At 39.2% G+C, this 22,696-nt stretch overlaps 1 pseudogene; it reads right to left on the bottom strand.

Annotated features, from left to right (window-relative positions):
• Positions 1-969: 969 nt before the first annotated feature.
• On the bottom strand, positions 970-22,304 carry LOC121396574 (annotated as a pseudogene).
• Between the last annotated feature and the right edge of the window lie 392 nt (positions 22,305-22,696).

The raw sequence follows: 22,696 nt of genomic DNA on the forward strand, positions 1-22,696 counted from the left end.
TGATAATACTAGCATGTTTGCTTCAGAAACACTACTATAGTTTATATAAACAAGCTGCTGTGTAGCCATGGTGGCAGCCATTCAAGCACAGGATACACAGTAGATAACAGATAAGTACTACTATAGTTTATATAAACAAGCTGCTGTGTAGCCATGGGGGCAGCCATTCAAGCACAGGATACACAGTAGATAACAGATAAGTAAGCACTGTAGTATACAATGGGATTCTTCAGAACTGTTATCTACTGTGTATCCTGTGCTTGAATGGCTGCCCCCATGGCTACACGGCAGCTTGTTTATATAAACTATAGTAGTACTTATATTTTATCTACTGTGTATCCTGTGCTTGAATGGCTGCCCCCATGGCTACACGGCAGCTTGCTTATATAAACTATAGTAGTACTTATCTGTTATCTACTGTGTATCCTGTGCTTGAATGGCTGCCCCCATGGCTACACAGCAGCTTGTTTATATAAACTATAGTAGTACGTATCTGTTATCTACTGTGTATCCTGTGCTTGGATGACTAGTAGAGTTTCTGAAGCAAATACACCAGTTATACCAGTGCAGGACGAAAATCAAAAAAAGAGGAAAGCACACTCTGTAATTAAATAAAAAACGAATTTTATTGCATGCTAGTTACCCCACATGGCAACAGCATGTCGCCCAACGCATTTCAACCTATAGAGGTCTTCATCAGGGGCACAAAAATCAAAAAAAAGGCAGGACAACAGGACATTACTGTTCCTTTTTTTGTTAGTAAAATTCTCGTTAGTGAATTCTTTTCCATGGGTAAATAAATTGTCAATGTCTGCAGAACTATTATAATTCTATATATAATATATAATAACCATGTTGGATGTAGGGATTTACTTGTTAACAATTATTAAGATGAGAGATATTACCAAAAAATAATTACATATTTCAAAAGCTTTCAAAAAACATATTTTATTAAACATGTAATACATTTCTCAGAAGCTTCAGGCCCTACTGAGCATGCTCCTAACCTGAAACAGAATCTGTCACAGAGCATAAAATGCAGGTTCTCTCCTTTAGCTCATTAATCTCTTTCTGTAGAGCATCCACATTGCTTTTAAATCCAGCAATTATCATGGCACTTTGTTCCTGGAAACAGACGTGACAAAACACAAGATGATAAGAACAAGGTAAGATATGTATTATTATAAAAAATAAAGACTTTTAGATTTCCAACCAGATTTTATTTCTAAGAATAGATTAGTCGTGACTGGATTGAGATTCAAAATAGACCCCTGGCATTACAAGTACAGTAAGGCCCAACAGTAACTGTCTGTGGCATCTTACAGCAGCCTCTCTGGTATCTACAAGAATCTACAGATATGGGCCTGGTGCCAATTCTGCACAAGTAACACCTTTAAGGAACAGTTCAGTGTAAAAATAAAAACTGGGTAAATAGATAGGCTGTGCAAAATAAAAAATGTATCTAATATAGTTAGTTAGGCAAAAATGTAATGTATAAAGGCTGGAGTGACTGGATGTGTAACATAATAGCCAGAACACTACTTCCTGCTTTTCAGTTCTCTAACTCTGAGTTAGTCAGTGACTATAAGGGGGGCCACATGGGACATAACTGTTCAGTGAGTTTGCAATTGATCCTCAGCATTCTGCTCAGATTCAAAAGCAACAGTTATGACCCATGTGACCCCCTAGTCACTGATTGGTTTTCATTGATTGGAAAAGTTCTGTTTTTTTCACTAGAAGTGTTGTTTTTTCACTAGAAGTACTGTTTTTCACTAGAAGTACTGTTTTTTCACTAGAAGTACTGTTTTTTTTTCACTGAAAGTACTGTTTTTCACTAGAAGTACTTTTTTTCACTAGAAGTACTGTTTTTTTCACTAGAAGTACTGTTTTTCTCACCAGAAGTTCCTTATTTTCTCACCAGAAGTACTGGTTTTCACTAGAAGTACTGTTTTTTGCTAGAAGTACTGTTTTTTTCACTAGAAGTACTGTTTTTTTCCACTAGAAGTACTGTTTTTTTTTTACTAGAAGTATCGTACAGACATCGCCTCCCTGCATATTCTGTGCCCAAGAAAGTGGTAATTTCAGGCAATTACAGTACTGTTCTGTTTTTTTTTCACTAGAAGTACTGTTTTTTACTAGAAGTACTGTTTTTTTTCCACTAGAAGTACTGTTTTTTTCACTGGAAGTACTGTTTTTCACTAGAAGTACTGTTTTATCACTAGAAGTGCTGTTTTTTTTCACTAGAAGTACTGTTTTTTTCTCACCAGAAGTACTGTTTTTTTTCATTGGAAGTACTGTTTTTCACTAGAAGTACTTTTTTTCACTAGAAGTACTGGTTTCTCACTAGAAGTATTTTTTTTTTTTAACTAGAAGTACTGTTTTTCACTAGAAGTACTGTTTTTCTCACCAGAAGTTCCTTATTTTCTCACCAGAAGTACTGGTTTTCACTAGAAGTACTGTTTTTTTCCACTAGAAGTACTATTTTTTTCACTAGAAGTACTGTTTTTACTAGAAGTATTGTACAGACATCGCCTCCCTGCATATTCTGTGCCCAAGAAAGTGGTAATTTCAGACAATTACAGTACTGTTTTTTTTCACTAGAAGTACTGTTTTTTACTAGAAGTACTGTTTTTTTCACTAGAAGTACTGTTTTTTTCAATAGAAGAACTGTTTTTTTACTAGAAGTACTGTTTTTTTTTCACTAGAAGTACTGTTTTTTCCAATAGAAGAACTGTTTTTTTACTAGAAGTACTGTTTTTTCACTAGAAGTACTGTTTTTTTCACAAGAAGTACTGTTTTTTTCAATAGAAGAAGTGTTTTTTACTAGAAGTACTGTTTTTTTTCACTAGAAGTACTGTTTTTTTCAATAAAAGAACTGTTTTTTGCTAGAAGTACTGTTTTTTCCACTAGTACTGTTTTTTTTTTTTACTAGAAGTATCGTACAGACATCGCCTCCCTGCATATTCTGTGCCCAAGAAAGTGGTAATTTCAGGCAATTACAGTACTGTTCTGTTTTTTTTCACTAGAAGTACAGTTTTTTTCATTAGAAGTACTGTTTTTTACTAGAAGTACTGTTTTTTTTCACTAGAAGTACTGTTTTTTTCACTGGAAGTACTGTTTTTTTTTCACTAGAAGTACTGTTTTTTTTCATTGGAAGTACTGTTTTTCACTAGAAGTACTTTTTTTCACTAGAAGTACTGTTTTTTTTCACTAGAAGTACTGGTTTTTTCTCACCAGAAGTACTGTTTTTTTTCATTGGAAGTACTGTTTTTCACTAGAAGTACTGGTTTTTCACTAGAAGTAAATTTTTTTTTTTTTAACTAGAAGTACTGTTTTTCACTAGAAGTACTGTTTTTCTCACCAGAAGTTCCTTATTTTCTCACCAGAAGTACTGGTTTTCACTAGAATTACTGTTTTTTGCTAGAAGTACTGTTTTTTTCACTAGAACTACTGTTTTTTTCCACTAGAAGTACTATTTTTTTTCACTAGAAGTACTGTTTTTACTAGAAGTATTGTACAGACATCGCCTCCCTGCATATTCTGTGCCCAAGAAAGTGGTAATTTCAGGCAATTACAGTACTGTTTTTTTTTCACTAGAAGTACTGTTTTTTACTAGAAGTACTGTTTTTTTTCACTAGAAGTACTGTTTTTTTCAATAGAAGAACTGTTTTTTACTAGAAGTACTGTTTTTTTTCACTAGAAGTACTGTTTTTCACAAACATTGCCTCCCTGCATATTTTGTGCCCAAGAAAATGGTCATTTCAGGCAATTACAGGCTGTGAGTTCATTCACTGTCCATTGTAGACCAAGTTAGCTTGTTACTTGGTGCTCTGAATCCTACTGCTCAGGCCTGGACTGGCAATCTGTGGGTTCTGGCAAATGCCAGAGGGGCTGCTGTATGGTTCCATAGAAAGTCAGTATTTAGTGGGCTAGAAGGAGGCTGTTTGGGCTTCTGTGCACTTGGAATGGCAGGGCCTATTTTGACTCCCAGTCCAGGCCTGCTACTGCTTCTTAGGTTCCTGATTCCTACCCCACCCTGGTCCTTTCCTTTGTATTGATCTCCTCCTGGCTTTGATCTGGTCAGTTTCTGAGATTTATAGTTCTGCCACATTCCGTCTGAAATGCTTAGTTCTGTCCTTATCAGCTTCTTCATTTTTACATTGGGTTCTTCACTTGCCTTAGTGGGAGTAACTGGATTTTTGTGCAGTAAGATCTGGTGGCATCCAAGAAGCTGAGAACCAGACCCACAGCCCAGGCACACCACCTTTACTCTCCTGAGCTTTGGTTTTGTCTTAAGTAACATTAGCCATGTGATTCTTTGGCATGTGTAATACCAATAACAGCAGAAATAGAATGCAAGTCAAATCACCAAGACAGGCAGGAACACAAGAAAGACTAGCAGGAAATGAACCAGCAGACCCATATTGAGGGCCCATAGCTGGCCTCAGTGTTACTTTAAAGGCAATAGGGCTCCATGGAAGCACTGCATTGGAAGTGGCACTGTATGTCTTCAGCTACCAATGCTTATTTTTGTCAGGGAAATAAAAGATCAGCAGGTAGGAACCCTTCCAAAACTTTTTCTTTGTCTTTGCCCCTTTATATTAATACCCCATCTAGTGCTACAAATGCTCATTTCTGTAGGAGAAATGAAGCCAGACAAGTAGCTATTTTACATCGTCTCTATGATTTCTTTCCATATTCCTGTAAACCATTTTGACCAAGCCTGCCTCATCCCATGGGATAATGATAATTAAATGTTTATAGTACCAGATACATAGTTTGCCATACTCAAACAAATAATTACAAAGATTAGGAGTAAACTAAGTAACAGCAAATAGAACTTTGCTCTAAGCACATCAAACAGACTGTAACCGGGTTAACTGTACCTGCAGCTTCTGGTCGATCACCCGCTCATTCTCTGCTATTAAGTTGCGCCTATCACTTTCCATCTTCTCTATTAGCATCTTCTTGTGCAGCTCATAACTCTTCTTCTGATTTGCCAGGCTTTTGTGTAGGGACCTCTTATGCTTTTTAAGAATCTGACTTTGCGTTTTTGCTGCCTCTGCCTCAGCCTGACTCTCTGAAGGGGATATAAATCATTATGAATATCAGTTTATCAAGAAACTGCACCACCCTCGCAGCCATTTCTCTCATCAAGTTGCCCATGGCTCCCTCTAAAAATACAGCAGCATATCCAGAAGTATAACTTTGAGCTGGCAAGATACATATAAAGAGTAAGTTCCTTGAACTACTACCTTCTCTACTATTCCCGCCCTATTCTATGCACCTGCAATCTGTTTTTCCTTTGCTGTTAGGCTCTCATCTGCTTGGAGGATGGTAGCTTCAATTGCCTTCAGGTTATTCATAAATTCCTGTAGTACTTCAAGGCTCTGTTTTCCAAGAAAATAAAAAAAGTAGTTATTTGAATTTATTTATAGAATAACTTGTAATTTTAAAAGGCCCCAAAACCCGGGGGAAATAAAAAGATACGGTTTAAAGGGGGGAAAATTTTTCCTGGAAACCCCCTCCGAAAATTTAAACCTCGACAAAAGGGGAATTGTATCTACTACCAAATAAATCTCTTTCCCCCAGCCCCGTATAGGCGCACAGGATCGTGGGGTAATCACCCCCGGGGGCAGGAGGAAACCCCAAAACTTTGATCCCTCGGGGGAGCCTCCTTTTCCTTTATTAACCCCCCCCTACTCCATTTTCCCCTAGCACGGGTTTAAAAGTAGTATGGGAACAAAAAAAATAGGGGGGAAAACTCCCTGTGCTGCCTATAGGGGCCCCCCCGGGAAAGATTACCCCGGGGGTAAGTATGAAAAAAATTCTTTTTTCGGCCGCCCCTAGGACAGGCACGGGGTGGGGCCCAAAGCTAAGTAAAAGGGGGGGGAAGAAAGTAAAAAAGGGAGACTAAAAAAAAAATTAAGGTGGAAAGGAAACTACATGTGCAAAAAGACCTTTTTTTAAACTACGGGGTTGAGAACTTTTCTGCCAAAATTTTGCCCCCCGGGAAGCAAAACGTTGAACTTATAAAACTTCGTAAATGTGTGTAAGACGCCCAGGTACCCCCCCTTTTAAAAAATCTGATCCATGGAAGTTTGATTATAAAACCCTTGAACCCAATGCCCCTTTGAATGGCTAAACCTTTTTAAAAAGGCGGGGTAGCCTTGAGCTTGAAAATTCCGAATTAAGTTTTTAATCCATTAGCAATAAACATCTTGGAAGCCGTTTCCCCTTTCTCCCTTGTGGACAAGAAAAAAAGAGGTCTGTCTTCCTAAACGCTTTCCCCCTATGAAAATGAATTTTAAAGCGCCCAAACCACACTAGCGTTTTTGTAACGTCTCTTCAGCTCAGAGGGTTGGGTTTGGGCAGAAAGGGGGAAGGAAAATTTTCCTGGTTGAGGGAATTTGGGGAAGCACCTTGCTGGGGAAGATGGGATTTCGAAATACACTTTGCCCTCGTGGAAAAATGCAGAAAGGGGGTTTTACAGCAAAGAGCCCAATCCCCCCGAAACTCGTCTCCCCGAGAATAGCCCCCCAAAAAGGGAAACCCTTTCCAAGTAAAAAATTATATCTACAAAAGCATGGCGAAAGGGGCCCGACCCGCAGACTTGGAGTTAAATTTTTCCAAATTTCCCAGGGGTGAGAATTTTTTCATATGGAGGCCTGATATGATGGCGGTTTGGATAAAAGCCCTGAATAAAGGAAACGATGCTAGTGAAGTGAAGACACGAAATGTTTGAATCGGGAACCTAACAAATTTGGGACCCCCAAATCCCCCTATCCATCCCATCCTAAAGGGAATCCAGGATTAGGGGAACCGTGCAGGGTGAAAAATCAGAGCGTTTTGTTTACCCAAAGTCAATGTAATGACCTATGGCGGTTGTGAGTTTGTTGGTTTGCGTCCTAAACAGGGTGGTGGTGACCTTGTCTGAGAACCCCTTCCCTTCCTATGGGAGCTTTCAATAGCCATCGCCGTCAGGAAAATCTGTCCAACGAGGGGTTTCCCAAAACGGGGGCCCTGTTGCAGCAATTCTGGCCGTTGAGGGAAGTGGCCAGGGGTTTTGAGCAATTGAAATTTCTCTTTAGATCTGAAAACCAAGCCCTCCTGGGCCAAAAGGGTGCGATCACTATTGCTGTTGTTCGAAACAGACACAGACGACGGAGAAAAAAGGGCTGGATTTATTGTATGGGTTTGGAAAAATGTAGCCAGTTGAAAAAATCCCAATCTACGTCATTGCATCCACTGACCAAGCATTTGGGTCGTGATACTCTGGAAAAATAATCCCGGGAAATTCGTGATTGAATTTGGCCCTCCCGGTCCACCTGTGGGGTTCCCCCACTTGACCGTAAGTTGCTGAAAAAACCTTCCGTGTGCAGTGCCCCACTTCTCCCGGATCGAGAGTGGTTTCCCGGCCCCTTTAAAAAGTCTGCCCTTTCCCCCAAATTTAATGGGCCCGGAATTACACGGCCGCTAGTCTGCACCGGAAATTGTCTTCCGCCCATTTTTTAGGAGCGGACACTTCCTTCCATCGCCCCTGCTGGAGTGCCTCCCTGTGGTTTTTATACGCCACCGTTGTTTTAGCGTTGTTTTGACCTGACTTTTACTGGGTATCCCCCCATGAAGATCCGACCAGTGTCTTAACGCCAGTAAACCGCCCGTTAGTTCCAGTACGTTTATGTGGAGTGAGGGTTCCTTCTGTGACCACCGACCTTGTACAGACCTGTGGTCGAATACCCCCCGCCCCCAGCCTGTAGAGACTGCGTCTGGGTGAGGATTGCCCAGTTGGCAATGGAACATAGGTTTTCCTTTCTTGATTTTTTTTCTATTTTAATCCACCCCGAAAAAGAAAATTTTTGGGTTTCCTCTGATTTGAAAAATTAATAGTCCAAATTGTTTTTAATCTCCTCCCCCCATTTTTGGAGAAAATCCCAGCTGGAGGTTTCTCAATTGTGGGCTTTTAGCAAAAGGTACGACCTCTATGGCTGAGGTCCCTAGATCCTAGTAAAACCGCATGCAGCTCCCTGCCGAGATTGACCTTTGGATATTGCCTGGGTTTGCCGCAGCCTGAAGTTTGATTGCTTTTGACGTCAGAAAAACCTTTGCTGCCCAGAGTCGAAGTTTGGATCCCAAGGGAAAAATGATGGCTGAGTTGGGAAATTTAAAATACTTTTTGAACAAGTGGAAACTTCCAGCCCTGAAAATTCTAAAACTTCTTTGCAAGGTTTTTTGGGCTGAAGGCCGTTGTGTATGTAGGTGCCCGAATTTTGCAAAATCGTCTAGGTATGGCAGCACACAATATCAGTGTCTTAAGGTGGCACCAGAGCTGCCAAAAAGTTCGTGAAAACTCTGGCGTGCCGTTGGCGAGCCCAAAGGGGAACGAGCTTGAAACTGGTAGTGGATACCTGAACTGCAAAGCGTGAAACTTTGAGGGGTTCCCACGTGAATTGGACGTGGGAAAATAAGCGTCCTTTAGATCTTAATGGTCGTGAAAATCTCCTTTTTCCACCCTTTTCGATCACGGATCTCAGAGATTCATTTTGAATGAAGGACAAGAGAAACTTGTTGAGAAATTTAGATCTGATACAGGACGTTGTGAACCATCTTTTTGGGTATTTAGAAACAGTTTGAATAAAACCCTAGCCCCCGTTGATCTGTGGGAACGGTTATTATCGACTTGGCTTTGAGCATAGTTTTGGATTGCCCCGGGATTAAAGCTCTCTTTTTGTTTGTAGGGGTCGCAGGGTTTTTAACGAATGAATCGGGTTTGGGGGTACCTGTGAAATTTAGCCTGTAGCCCCTTGAAACTATGTTGAGAACCCAGGTGTCGAAGTTGTGGTAGCCAGGTTTCCCTGAACTTTAAGAGGCGCGCCCCTATCGCCCCCGTAAGATCGGGGGAGCTCCCCCCTTCATGCGTCTCGGTCTTGTCTGTTGCACCCGTCGGTATTGCGCCTCTGAAAGTTCCAGGAGGGTTTTTTTGGAAGGGACGAAATTTACCTTTTTGGTTAGAGTAGGGTTGTTGTCTGAATGCTGCGGGAAGGTCTCCCAAAATTCGTTGACGAAATGGCCTTCTTGACTGTGTGTTTGAGAGGTTTAGATTTTTTTTCTTGTGGTAAAAAGTTGCTTTTTCCTCCCGTGATCTTATTAATCAAAGTATCTACAGTAGTTCCGGCCCGAAGAGTGAAGCCCTAAAAAATGGCAGAGTAACTAAATTTTTCTTGGAGGCTGGATCCGCACTCCCAAGATTTGAGCCAAAGTGCTCTTCTACACCTACTGAAATGCAGAGGCCCTGGCTTGTAATTGAAGGGTGTCCATAGAGGCATCGCATAAAAAGTGTGCCGCATTAAGCACCCTTTGAGAGAGGGACTAGCATGTCAAATGAATCTCAGAACAGCCTGATAACGCTTCTTCTAGCCACAGGGTCATAGTTCGCGCAACACATGCTGCTGCGATTGAACGGTTTAAATGCCGCTGTAGATGAGGCAAAACAGCTTTTAAAAGAATTTTCCGCCTTCCTGTCCATGGATCTCTGAACGCTGTTCCGTCTTCTAAAGGTATAGTCGTACGTTTAGACCAAAATCTAGCTATCGGGGCGTCAACCTTGGGTATTGTTTCCCATTTATCTCTATGAGCTTGGCTGAAAGGATACAGTATATCCATTCTCTTATCTTTGACTGCCCTGCGGTCGGGAGCTTCCATTCCTTATTAATGACCTCCTGCACTGTCTCATGTATAGGGAAAAAATCTTTGTTTCCTTATAGTGGGGCTAAACAGTTTATCCAGCTTGTTGGATTCTTTGTGTTCCTCTTGAATGCCTAGAGTATGGAACATGTCTGCTAACAGTGAGTGAATAGTTCTGATTTGATTTGTGGGAGCTTTCTAGTTGTGGATTAGTGTGCTCCTCATCTTCCCAGTCTGAATCGTCCTCAGGAATTACCCCTTCTTCCTCTGAGGAATGCCAAATCCACCTCTGCTTGAGGTGGGTTTTGAAGCCACTACTTGTGGAGTTTGAGATATCTGGTTAGCTGCTATCTTTTCAATAGCAGATGACATTACGTCAACAATGATGCATGAAATGGCTGAAACCAATCTGCAATTTGTGAAACAGAAGGTGCTGCTGAAATCAGCTCTCACTTCTGTGGCTTGCGTTTTTTCTGGTAATTGTTGTACTTCTTTATCCTTATGTCTCTTTTCACAGATACTGAGGGCTGTATCTGAGCCTGACTGAGTGTCTATCTTATCTTGTATAGATAAGTTTGCTTTATTAAGGTCAGACACCATGTTAGGCTATGGGGTGCCAATGAAAGAGAGAGAGAAAGGGTAGCACCAGATAAAAGGAGAAAATATAAGCCCGTACCAGTAGTAACTGATAATAGCCGTTATTGAATTTGGTTCCCTTAATCTCCGACGCGTCACCCCTGCAGTGCTGTAGCGGATAATGGCCGCGGGGGCTAGGTATATCACTCCCTGCTACCCATATGCGCATCCAAAATGGCGGGCCGGAAGTGCGCGACGTGTGGCTTGCACGAGATTTGACTTCAGTGTAATGCTGGCTGAATCGGCTTCTCTATGAGCGACGGCGTTCCGGCAGCGTTAAGGCATGCCTTTCGCCTAAACCGCACTTGCAGCGCTGAAGCTTGCCTTGACAATGTGATTGTAACGCAACTAGGCAGCGCTGCAAGCTTGCCTCTATGTCAAAAATTGACAAATCAACCAGCGGGAGCGCTGAAACTTACCCCTTTTTTACCTGATGGATAACTCCTGTGATAATTTCCAAAACCAATTTAAATAAAAATAAAATTAATGGGAGCCACTGCTCCCACACATCCTACCTCCTTGCAGGATGGAAAAAAAACTGAAGTAGGCGGGGTTCAATACAAGGAAGAGGAGGATCCCCCAGAGGGATCAAAAGTTTAGTTCCATCCTGCCTCCTAAAGGGAATGGTGTATTAACCCCGAGTGCCCTGTGGGTGCCTAGGGACGACCGAGAAAAAGTCGCTAAGACAAAATTGTTGCAGAGACAAAAAGTCGCCATGAGAAAAAGCGCCTATTGACTTTAATGCTTTTGACAAAAAGTCGCTGAGACAAATAAAAAAGTTGCCCACAAGACTTTTAACAGGAAATATTGACTGCAGGTGTTACATGACCTGTTCTATCTAATGCTTTATTTTAATATTCATATTTAGTACCTTTAGGCCTTTCTGTGGGCTGTTCAAAACTTTGCCATAATTGTCCTCTTCTCTTCCAAAAACAATATGTGTCCTCCAGGTTTTAAAACTCTCCCTGGATATTCTTTGGTCCAGAGCTGCACTTAATTTGCCTGAATGATAATTTGACAACGCTCGTAGATTTGCTCTCATTAAGTGCGGAAAATTCCTTCATTTTCCATCTAATAGTTCCTGTGTGAAAAGAAGACTATTATTTGAAATAAGGAGGGATTACAAAAATGTCGGAACTCTTTGTGCATTTGTTGCACTGCGATAAAAGTTAACAGCTCAGGGAATATATTTTTACTCACAGTCATAGGTGTTTGTTTTAATTCAAATTAATAACTCAATCAGAGTAACAAATATCCTGAAAGTGTCAGCCCTAAAGACATTCTTTAATTTTAATTTTACTTTCTGTTTGGTAAATGCATAGGTCAATGTTTCTTAAATTCTCAAATTCAGCCTTGCTTCTGAGGCTTGCACGCAAATCTGGAAAAGTCTAATTCAGCACTCTATTCCCTATCCAAATTCCCTAACATAAATAAAAAAGGGAAAAAATATAGCTCCTACTAACATATAATCCCTTGGGCACTTGGAGCACAGTCCTTAAACTAAATGAAGGATAAACCCTGTGATACTAACAGACGAAAGAAGTATGTCACCACAATATCCTTACAGAGGTACTACGTGGTACTAGACACTGGAGACAGAATTAAAAAACAGGTTTCTAGGAAACCAGGGGAAGGCTAAATATACCTCAGACTTTAAATTTTTTTTTTTAAATTACATTTTCAAAAAACATTTTTAATTTTTTTTCAAATTACATTTAATTTTTAGATTTAAGTTTGTGTAGTTATTTCCAATCGTTGATGTATATAGTGACACTATCACACTCACCATTTGCCTGTACCCTCCACTAAATTATGCTCGGCTTCTATATATTTTGTGGTGTCCTGTACTGATTTTGGACCCCATATTACACCTTGGTAGGATTGACAATTTATTTTAACTTTTCATGCAGCTTTTTTTAATCCTTTTAAAGGTCATGTAAAGGCAAAAAAATAAAATCCCATTTTTACCTATGTGCCAATATACTTCAATTAAAAATGTATGCCGTTTTTAAAAGAAACCCTGATGTCATGCAGTGAAATTCTCCCTTTATTTACTGCTGTGGATAGGAATTGTCAAGACAGTCCCCTAACTGCTCTGCAGGGAAACAATCATACTTATGAACAGCAGGGGGAAGCCCCCGTCTTACATTCCCAGCCATGCAGAACTCAAGCAGCTTTTATTTGTTTCCTGTAGAGCAGTCGGCAACTGTGTAGAGATTTGTATTGGATTTTATTTTTGCCTTTTCATCCCTGTTACTGTTTCCAACTCTCCACTGCAGGGACAAAGATTTATGGAGCCAGATTAAACAGATAAACTGGGATTCTATTTGGAGGATTATTTTGCTGCAGAGTTGGAGAAAGTTTGTATTAAACAATACAAAAACTATTTAAAAACCACATTAGATTACATGACAACAACAGGACCCCAGTGCAGTCTGTATATTCTGATTATTAATCAGTCTTGCTGTTCGGCTTCTGTCAGATTATCTTGATTTTTTGCTGTTTGATCATTTATGATGTCCTAAGCAGCCAGACCACAGAGCATGTTTCACAGTCTTGTCTTGCAAAAATGTTTTCAAGTTACCAAAACGATGACCCATGTGGCCAACTTCTGAGTATAAATCATTTGTTTTTATTAGCTTGTGTGCAGTCAGTTCAATTTTATGTTTAGCATAACAAAATACAGAATTCTAGCCTATTCTATTTTAGACTTTACTTCTTTAAACAAGGTTTTATGTTTTAAAGCCTCAATGCCCCTATGGTAGGTTTGAGTTCCTGGTGTACCAGTTTTCATAATCTGCTCCTTGTTCTTCAGTAACTTTGTAGTGATGCAATTCTATTGCATCCTCTTTAGAAATATATTGAGTAGTACAGTACTCTCATAGTAGTGTCATTTATGACTGCAAGTGCAGTTGCAGCTGTGCTAAGTTGACCACAGATTTATAAATATTCATTAAGGTTTTTGGAGTCAAAGAGCAGTCCTTGCACTTCTGCATAGTTGAAATAATATATATGTAAATAGTGAATATAAAAAATGTTTGAGGCCTAAATGTTGACTTTAAGAATGTTAAACCCATGGTGAAACTAATTGAGGGCCAAGACATATTAATTATGAGTATTTTTTTTAACTCTATTATATCCCAAATTGATTTGGTTTATTCAAACATGAATAAATGTTTAGCGGGCAATGCCCTAGAAATTGCTATAAAGATACTCTGGTATCAGCAGATTTATAGATATCTAGCATTCAAAATTTTTCAATTGCAGTGTTAAATGTAACTTTAGATAACTGAACCTTGAATTCTTGTTGGAACTTTTGATTCTCATCAAATTTAAGGAACGTTTCCCTAAAGACCTCAGAGCCTCCTTCTCACAATCCTGGTGCATCTGCAGAAACGTTCTCCAGTGTCTCTGTCGGAAATCTGGCCACCTGATCATTCATGCAAGTTTCATACATTTTCAGGCATCCTGCACAGCCCCAGTGTTCTCTTTACTGACAGTGCAAGGACAGAGCTTTTTCTATGCAGGGACTGATCCACTTTAATGGTCTCTATGTAAAGGTAACAAATATGCCAGCACTAGAGACCAGAATAGAAAAAATAAAAAATTATTTTTTTTATGTATTAAAAAAGGCCAGTGTCTGCAAAACAGGCTCTAATATCTACTTTTCTCGTTTATCTGTTATTTTTAGCAAGGCAATTCCTCTGGCAGCTCTTCCAATTAGCATAGTGTGAAAACAGAGATAAAAGTTCTTCAACTTGACTTGAATTCTATTTATTTTTAAGTCCCCTTCAGGTTGGGGTTACAATTATAATAATGTGTTTAAGACAAACATTAGACAGCTCAATAACTGTAAAAGTTCTTTTGATTTAATAAACTGTATTAAAAAAAAAACTAATTGGCTCATGGCATGTAGTAAAGCTGGAGTGCCCATACTGTACTAATGTTGGGTTCTACTTTTGTTAGCATTCTGTTCCATGTAAAATATTACTTTAAATATTAATTTATGAGGGGAGAGGCTGGATTCTTCCACTTGATATGGAACTGCCCTAGAGTGGCAACATACTGGTCGGAAGTAATCCGATACACTAATTAATCTCTATCTTTTCCTGGAATTAAGTCCCTGAGACTTGCTTATTGGGTATTAATAGATGAAGTAGTGCCCTTACAAAAATCCAGAACACTATTAAGATCTATTTTGTTCTATGCAAAAAAGCTAGTAATAATGAAATGGATGAACCCCTACCCCCCTACACTTCAGCAATGGATTGACCTCATAAATGGGACACTGCCTCTAATCAAATTGACTTACAATGCTAGAGGAACACCCCAGAAATTTGAGAAAATATGGGAACCTTGGTTAGAGGTCAACCCTCATGCACTCCAACCAGATGACTAGAGTGTTAGACTGGCCCAAACGTGGTGAATATATGTCACTTAATTTTTCTGTATTAGAACTGTCATTAAACATAAAATAATTGAAACAGTAGTAATGCAAGTGCCAAGCATGTTGTTTGCTTTATTTGTATATGTTGTTTGTTTTGAAAATGCAAAATAAAAACCTTTAAAAAAAAAATATTAATTTATGGGAAAATGTATATTGTTATATTTAACATTTATTTTTTTAAGTAACCTTAACATAAACAATATCTGAATGAAAAGGAGGAAGTTTTCTGTTTTCTGAATGCAAAACAGAGGGAGATTCAGACAAGCTGTTTGTTGACAGTGTCTTGATCACCAGCTAAAGGTCTACTGGTAGATCCCAATGTACATTTTGGACACACCTGTGCTAAAGGTTAGGAGGCAACAATCTGCTGGGATTGTTTGGTCTATCAGAATAGTTTCTAAACCTTATCTGGATCCATCCAGATAATACCATCTGTCAAGCTTTCACCTAGCTTAGGATGTGTAGTCAGAAATTAGGAGCAATTTTTGACAATGAAGAACAAGCAATACATACAAACTAACAGAAACCCTTGAGCTTCAAAATCCCCTGTATCCCTTGTGCTGTTTATACAACTGCCTGTAGATGTAACTGTGCTCAGACTTATACTGTGCTTACTTCCTGACTGTTTAAAAGTGAAAGTTACTGTTGTGTAATGGCTGCATGAGAGCCTGCTAATAAAGCACTGTACTCTACTCATCCACTACAGACAGCAAATCTTACTGGGAAATCTTGGAAAGTATTTACAACAGAGTTCCTACATAACTACTGAGCAAAGTGCCATACAACAACTCAATCATCTCCTGATGAATTATTACATGGCAGACAGATGCCAAGTAATTGCAGACATCAAACTCTAAAAATATGTGCCTCAAAATCATCTACTGTACGTGTGAAACGTCACCAGCCAAATGAAGGCTTATACTGACAGAAAATGTCAAGAGAGTGCACTTTAAGCCTGGATCTTAGTCGAATTAGAAACAGAAACTGAAACAAGGAAATATAAATTACTACACATTGAAGTGGACGCCAGCAAGACCATACAATATGAACATCTAAATGCTGACGTTGTGAAACGTCACCAAGCCAAATGCAAGGCTTATACTGACAGAAAACGTGGTGCAAGAGAAGTGCACTTTAAGCCTGGATCTTTAGTCAGAATTAAGAAACCAGAAATACTGAAACAAGGACAATATAATTTACTACACCACTTGAAGTGAGACGCCAGCAAGGACCATACACATATGAATTGTCTGATGGACGCATATGGAATGCAAGTCGTCTTGCTCCTGTGAGATATGACTTTGGAGAAACTCCATTTGATGAAGACATTTTCCTACTCCTGATGTCAACTGCAATAGGCCTGAAGAAAGTGAACCTATAAGGCGTACTGAGAGAATCAGAAAACTACCTGCATGGACCCAGGACTATGTGATGTGAATAATGTGTGTTATCACTTTAAGATGCATTGTTGCTGTTATTATAGTTGTCCAAATGCTTTCCTACTATAGGGGGAATATGTGGTGTTTATAAAAATGGCCTGTAGATGTCACTGTACTCAAATTTATACTGTGCTTACTTCCTGGACAGCTTAAAAAGTGAAAGCTTACTGTTGTGTAATGGCTGCATGAGAGCCTGCTAATAAAGCACTGTTATACTCTACTCATCCTCGGCTAGCCAAAACATAACATCCTTGGATATGTTGTTTGTCCAGGATGTCATCTAAGGTTCTCTTAAAATTAAGGCAATCCCCAGACAGAATACAGGAGATTACATAGTCCCACTGGCCTTATTGTGAACACTACTTACTTCTTCCAGTGACTAAGAGACCACCAGGAAGAGTTTTGACTATCCCTTGTTTGTGTATATAATCACAGAACTTTTGAGTTTGTTCCACAAATTCTTCTTCCAGGTCCCGCTCTTCTAGCTCCTCCAGACGTTGAAGGTTTTTTTTAGACGAAGGTCGGTCAAACACAAAACATTTATGTGAGTGAAAGTAGTGAAGGATGCACTCCCTTGGCAGGTTGTAATCTTGAATCTTCTTATCAGTACCTGGTACAAGTAAAGTCACATATTTATGTTTATAGGTATAAACTGTGTAAGTGAATAATTACTTGGAAAACATTGGTATGAGTGGAAGTCATACAGCATGTACACAGAAAATAGGTCCTTATTTAATTAGCTGGGGTTTGACAAGGGGCAATGTCTGGTTGGGAATCCTGTGGGATTTAGGGGATACTTAAAGGGACTTAAAATATTGATTTGTGAATGCAAGTGTAAGGCACAAAAACACATGTAAATCACTATTTTTTTACCAACAATACTGGCTGCATGTTTGCCTAATGCTTATTAGCATCCATATTGTTAAATCACCATGCAGTGGCAGCGATTTCAACATGGATACAAATGTTGTCATTTTCAGCACACGAATGTGTGTAGCATGAGAAATACAAGTAGTGTGTGATTTACTAGGTGCCTTCGTGTTTTGGCGATTAATACCTTTCTTGAGTATGAGGGAGTTCATTAGATATTCATCTTCTGTGATTTCCTTTTCATCAATCTTTAATATGAGGCTGAAATCTCGCACACACCATGTGAATGATGGGCATATGCGCTTGAATTCACCAGATTCATTTTTATCCTCTCCTTCTGGATTTGTCTTTAGCTTTATCAGTTTTGTCAGGTTTGTCACGTAGCTGAGACATATTAAAGAAAACTTAAAGAAGAGCAAAAACGCAAAATCGTTTTAAAAGGCCAAGCCAATGTCACACAGATTAATGACAAATGAAATGTCAACGTAAGATATGTTACTGGAAAGGATACTGTAGCTGCTCCATTGCGTGGTTGTCGATGGTTCCCATGCTGTTATATACTAAGTTACTGCTTAACAGAACTGCCAGAGAGAAGATCCAGGCATCATTTTTGCTGTCACCCTGAAATAAATGAAATGCATCAACTACATCAGAGTGAAAACCAAGCTCCCTAATTTGCAAGCTTTTGATTTCCACTAGAATCAGTAGGACTCAATTACAAAAGGCTGCTCTATAATGGACCGAGTGGGCAGGGCCGGATTTACCCTCCTTACCCCCTAGGCCCAGCTACTGTGCCGCCCCCCCCCCCGCACGCATTTTCTGGATGTGAATCTTTTTCCAATCAGGACATTTATGCAAAAGTGGATCAGATGGATCAACTAGCAGTTAGGCTTGTTTGAGATATATCTATATATATTCTCTATATATAGACACCTTTTTATACATAGATGCAGAGAGAGATGTGTCCCTTGTTTTGATAAGTTTGTCAGTTGTGCTACAGTGGGCAGCCGCAGCATCAGTTAAATATTTATTATAAAATAAAAAAGTCAAATCTTGGCAGCATCATAATCTTTGTAGTTCCTATTTCTCAGCAGACATTATCCCTTATAATACATGAGTGATACTCCGAGTTCCCTGTATAACTCAGCCTGCAGCCTTGTGCCTTTATATGGTCACAGAACAACCCCTCAGTGACTCCTAATATCCTTATCATTTACAGTAGGGGGTACATTATCCCTTATAATACATGAGTGATACTCCGAGTTCCCTGTATAACTTAGCCTGCAGCCTTGTGCCTTTATATGGTTACTGGACCCCTCAGTGACTTCTAATATCCTTATCATTTACAGTAGGGGTACATTATCCCTTATAATACATGATGATACTCCGAGTTCCCTGTATAACTCAGCCTGCAGCCTTGTGCCTTTATATGGCCATAGAACCCCTCAGTGACTTCTAATATCCTTATCATTTACAGTAGGGGGTACATTATCCCTTATAATACAAGAACTGAAATGGTTTTCATTTTGTAGGAAGCAGGAAAGGGACATAAAAAAATCTGTAACAGGTTTAGAAGTTAGAACACTTGTGATTCTGCACCTCCAGCAAATCTGCAAGTTGACTATGACATATTTCTCTACATGGCCGATATACAGCAGATCTGCAGGGGAAATATTAAATGTACATACCAGGAACAGATCACCTTGCTGGGACACACGCAGCACAGCAGAGCAGCAGCAGCACGAGCACAGAGACGAGTGGGAGGGGGCGGAGCCACAGCGGGAGATAGGCTGGAGGAGCGGTCCTAAAGCCAGCCGGATCTATCAGGAGCAGCCGACTTACACAAGATGTTAGGGGCGCCTTCTTGCCGCCCCTAACATCTTGCCGCCCTAGGCCCGGGCCTAGGGGGCCTTTCCCTAAATCCGGGCCTGAATACAGACCATGGGTGAGTCAGTTATTTAGACTGAGCCAGATATGACGTATGACTATTAAGACTATCATTCGTCCAGAACAGGTCATGGTATATCTAGAATAAGTAATTCTTACAGAAATAGACTTGCTGAGTAATCATTGAAGACTTCTACTCATTTTTGTTTTATTTAATGGAAACTGATTTAGCACAGGGCATGAGTTGCCCCAACGATAGGTTGCCGTAATCCATGACAAAGAGCAAGGAACATTAACCCTTGTCTCTTATCCTACTATGAATAAATCAACACATTTACTCTAGAAGGGTGGCAGCTTCTCTATCACAATTGAGTTCTGGGGTAGCTACCGATTTTTCCCAATTCGGTGTTCATGAGCTGAGACAACAAAGCACTGAATGATATCTCACTTTTTCTATATCCCCCAGTCCCTCTGTGTCCAACAACACCAGGGTATGAGAAGGTTGGACAGGATGAGGAACACACCACATCCAGATCCCTTTAGTCTTTGATTGAATAGTGGACCCTAGCTGGAAACCTACAGAGAGAAAAACATTTTAATAAACATTTAATAAACATATTGTTTTAGGCAATAGACAAAAAAAGAGAAAAATATCATGTTTTAGCATTAGTGCTGGTAATTTTACATCATTCAAATTTCTATCAAAAGTCAGCACAGGAATATAAGGTGGGGCAATACAGGGTGGATAGAGATGGAGATTGGGTGCACAGAGGTAGTAAGGGGAATGAAGCTTTAAGAGTCAACAGTTAGTGCCAAGTGGTATAAAGGGGTGCAACAAATCAAATTGTTGTTTTGGAACACAAGCTCTTTAAAGGGATACTGTCATGGGAAAAAAATTTTTTTTCAAAATGAATCAGTTAATATTGCTGCTCCAGCAGAATTCTGCACTGAAATCCATTTCTCAAAAGAGCAAACACATTTTTTAATATTCAATTTTGAAATCTGACATGGGGCTAGACATATTGTCAGTTCTGATATTGTCAGTGTGCTCTGATAAACTTCAATCACTCTTTACTGCTGTACTGCAAGTTGGAGTGATATCACCCCCTCCCTCCCCCCAGCAGCCAAACAAAAGAACAATGGGAAGGTAACCAGATAGCAGCTCCCTAACACAAGATAACAACTGCCTGGTAGATCTAAGAACAACACTCAATAGTAAAAAGCCATGTCCCACTGAGACACATTCAATTACATTGAGAAGGAAAAACAGCAGCCTGCCAGAAAGCATTTCTCTCCTAAAGTGCAGGCACAAGTCACATGACCAGGGGCAGCTGGGAAATTGACAAAATGTCTAGCCCCATGTCAGATTTCAAAATTGAATATAAAAAAAATCTGTTTACTCTTTTGAGAAATGAATTTCAGTGTAGAATTCTGCTGGAGCAGCACTATTAATTGATGCGTTTTGAAAAAAACATGTTTTCCGATGACAGTATCCCTTTAAGAGCTATATATACAAAACTGATAGGGGATTCTGGCGGCCATAGTCTTTTAACAGCCACAAAGTTGTAAGTATAAGGAGCAGAGACAAGACAGAATACCTTTAAGATTTCAAGAATTGACTGTACTTACCAGTTTTACTTCCTGCTAATTTGTTCATCAGATAAGACTTTCCTGTCCGATATTTCCCAACAATCACCACAACAACCACTGGATCTGTGATCTGAGACAGAATCTCTTCTGCTTCTGCATTAATTAAAAACTCATGGCTATTCCTGTTCTCTATCAGGCAGATCGGATCCTTCATATGGATTTTTGCGCTCATGTTTATATCTGAGTAACATTAACGATTAAAAAGAACAGTTAAAAACAGTTAAAAAAAATCACATATATAATTAGTATTATATAAAAAGTGACAATTAAGTTTTAAATGGAGCTAAAATATATTGGGTATAAATGCCTTTCAAAAATGGACAACTGATTCTTCTCATATTATTTATTTAGCATTAACAGCAGTCATTATACAGGCTAGAAATAAATTATTTTAAAGGGTTTGTTCACCTTTTAGTTAACTTTTAGCTTGATTGATGTTCTGAGACAATTTGCAATTGGTTTTGTTTGTTATTTTTTGTGGTTTTTGAGTTATTTAGCTTTTTATTCGGCGGCTGTCCAGTTTGCAATTTCAGCAATCTGGTCGTTAGGGTCCATATTATCCTAGCAACCATACACAGACTGGACTATAAATAGGAGAGACATACAAGAGTCCTCTGCACTCAACCCATTATCAATATATTTAAGACAGCGACATTTGTGCATACTGCTACTGAAAAATGCCTTACCCTTTAAACAAAACAGGGATTGTTTGTCCATATATTGCAATATATTTAAGCTGACCAACTACGTCAAAGTCATCCCATATCTGGCCAGTCCTACGCTTAATTTTCATCTGATTCATTAAGAATTCTATTGCTTCATTATACATTTTACAAAGGGACTAGGTTTTACCTGCAACTTACTAGCTGCTTTTCAAAGTAAAACCTCCATACTTGGCTGCCCTTTTATTAGACACCAGTGGGATCACCTGACTATAGCTGGGAAGGGTGGGAGCTACAACATAGAGCTGGTCACTGCTCTTGTATAACTATAACAAACAAGGGAAAGTTGTGCTCACCTCATTGCACCCCCGCCTAATGTTTTTAAAAAATAGTGGTGAGCACAACTTTCCCTTGTTTGCTATAAATAGGAGAGGACTGAATAGAAAGATGAGTAATAAAAAGTAACAATAATAATACATTTGTAGCCTTATAGAGAAATTGTTTTGTGCGAATTTGTCCCGTTTCGCTTCGCCGAAAAATTCTCGAAAAATCGTGAAATAGGAAAGTTCCTGAAAAATCGTGAAATTCGAATGTTTTCACCAAAAAATCGTGAACTTTGAAGGATTTCACTCAAAAAATCTCAAAAATCTGAGATTTTCACGGAAAAAATGGTGAAAATAAATAATGAAGACCCGTTGAAAAGTTGCTTAGAAATGGCCATTCTATAACATACTAAAAGTTAACTTTAAGGAGAACCACCCCTTTAACTGTGGATTCTGGCATTGCTTTTACAATAGCTTCATATCCTTCAAGTCCTTCTCTGAAAAACACTAAAAAACATTTCTCTGTATCTTCATATTGCTCAGTAAAATATACAAATAAGAATCTTCATCTTAGTTAAAATGATTTAGGCTGGGAGACAGTTGCTTAAACATTCTCACACATCAATTAAATGAAAAAGACGGAGAGAAGAGTTACCTACTTTGTATCCTCGGTTCTATCTTTCTCTGTTCCTTTTCTCTCTCAGTATGTTTTTGTGTGCCAGTCTGTTCTTGCTCACACTTTTATTGCCTTCACATGTTTCAAATGAAAGTGAAACTGAATTTTTGCAAGGGGGGGAGTGAGAGGAGTGATGCAGAGGAATGTATCAGTATCAGTAAGAAGAAACAGTTATAAAGTGCAAAAGGCTAGTTTGGATAAAAAAACTGAGAATACATCAACACTAAACTATCAACTCGATTCAAAAAGGTAATTTCCACAAGAGATTGCTGTATTCCTCAAAAAAACACAGGGTTTTGAGGGGGAATGGGGTTTGGTTTCTAGCAGTTCCCCCTCCCCCCCCCCACAAAAGGGTATAGGAGAGCCTTAAGGGAAATAACAGATGGAGTGATTTTGTTATCCAAGAGTTTTAACACTCTGTA

Source organism: Xenopus laevis, chromosome 7S (assembly GCF_017654675.1).
Source record: "Xenopus laevis strain J_2021 chromosome 7S, Xenopus_laevis_v10.1, whole genome shotgun sequence".
NCBI lineage: Eukaryota > Metazoa > Chordata > Amphibia > Anura > Pipidae > Xenopus > Xenopus laevis.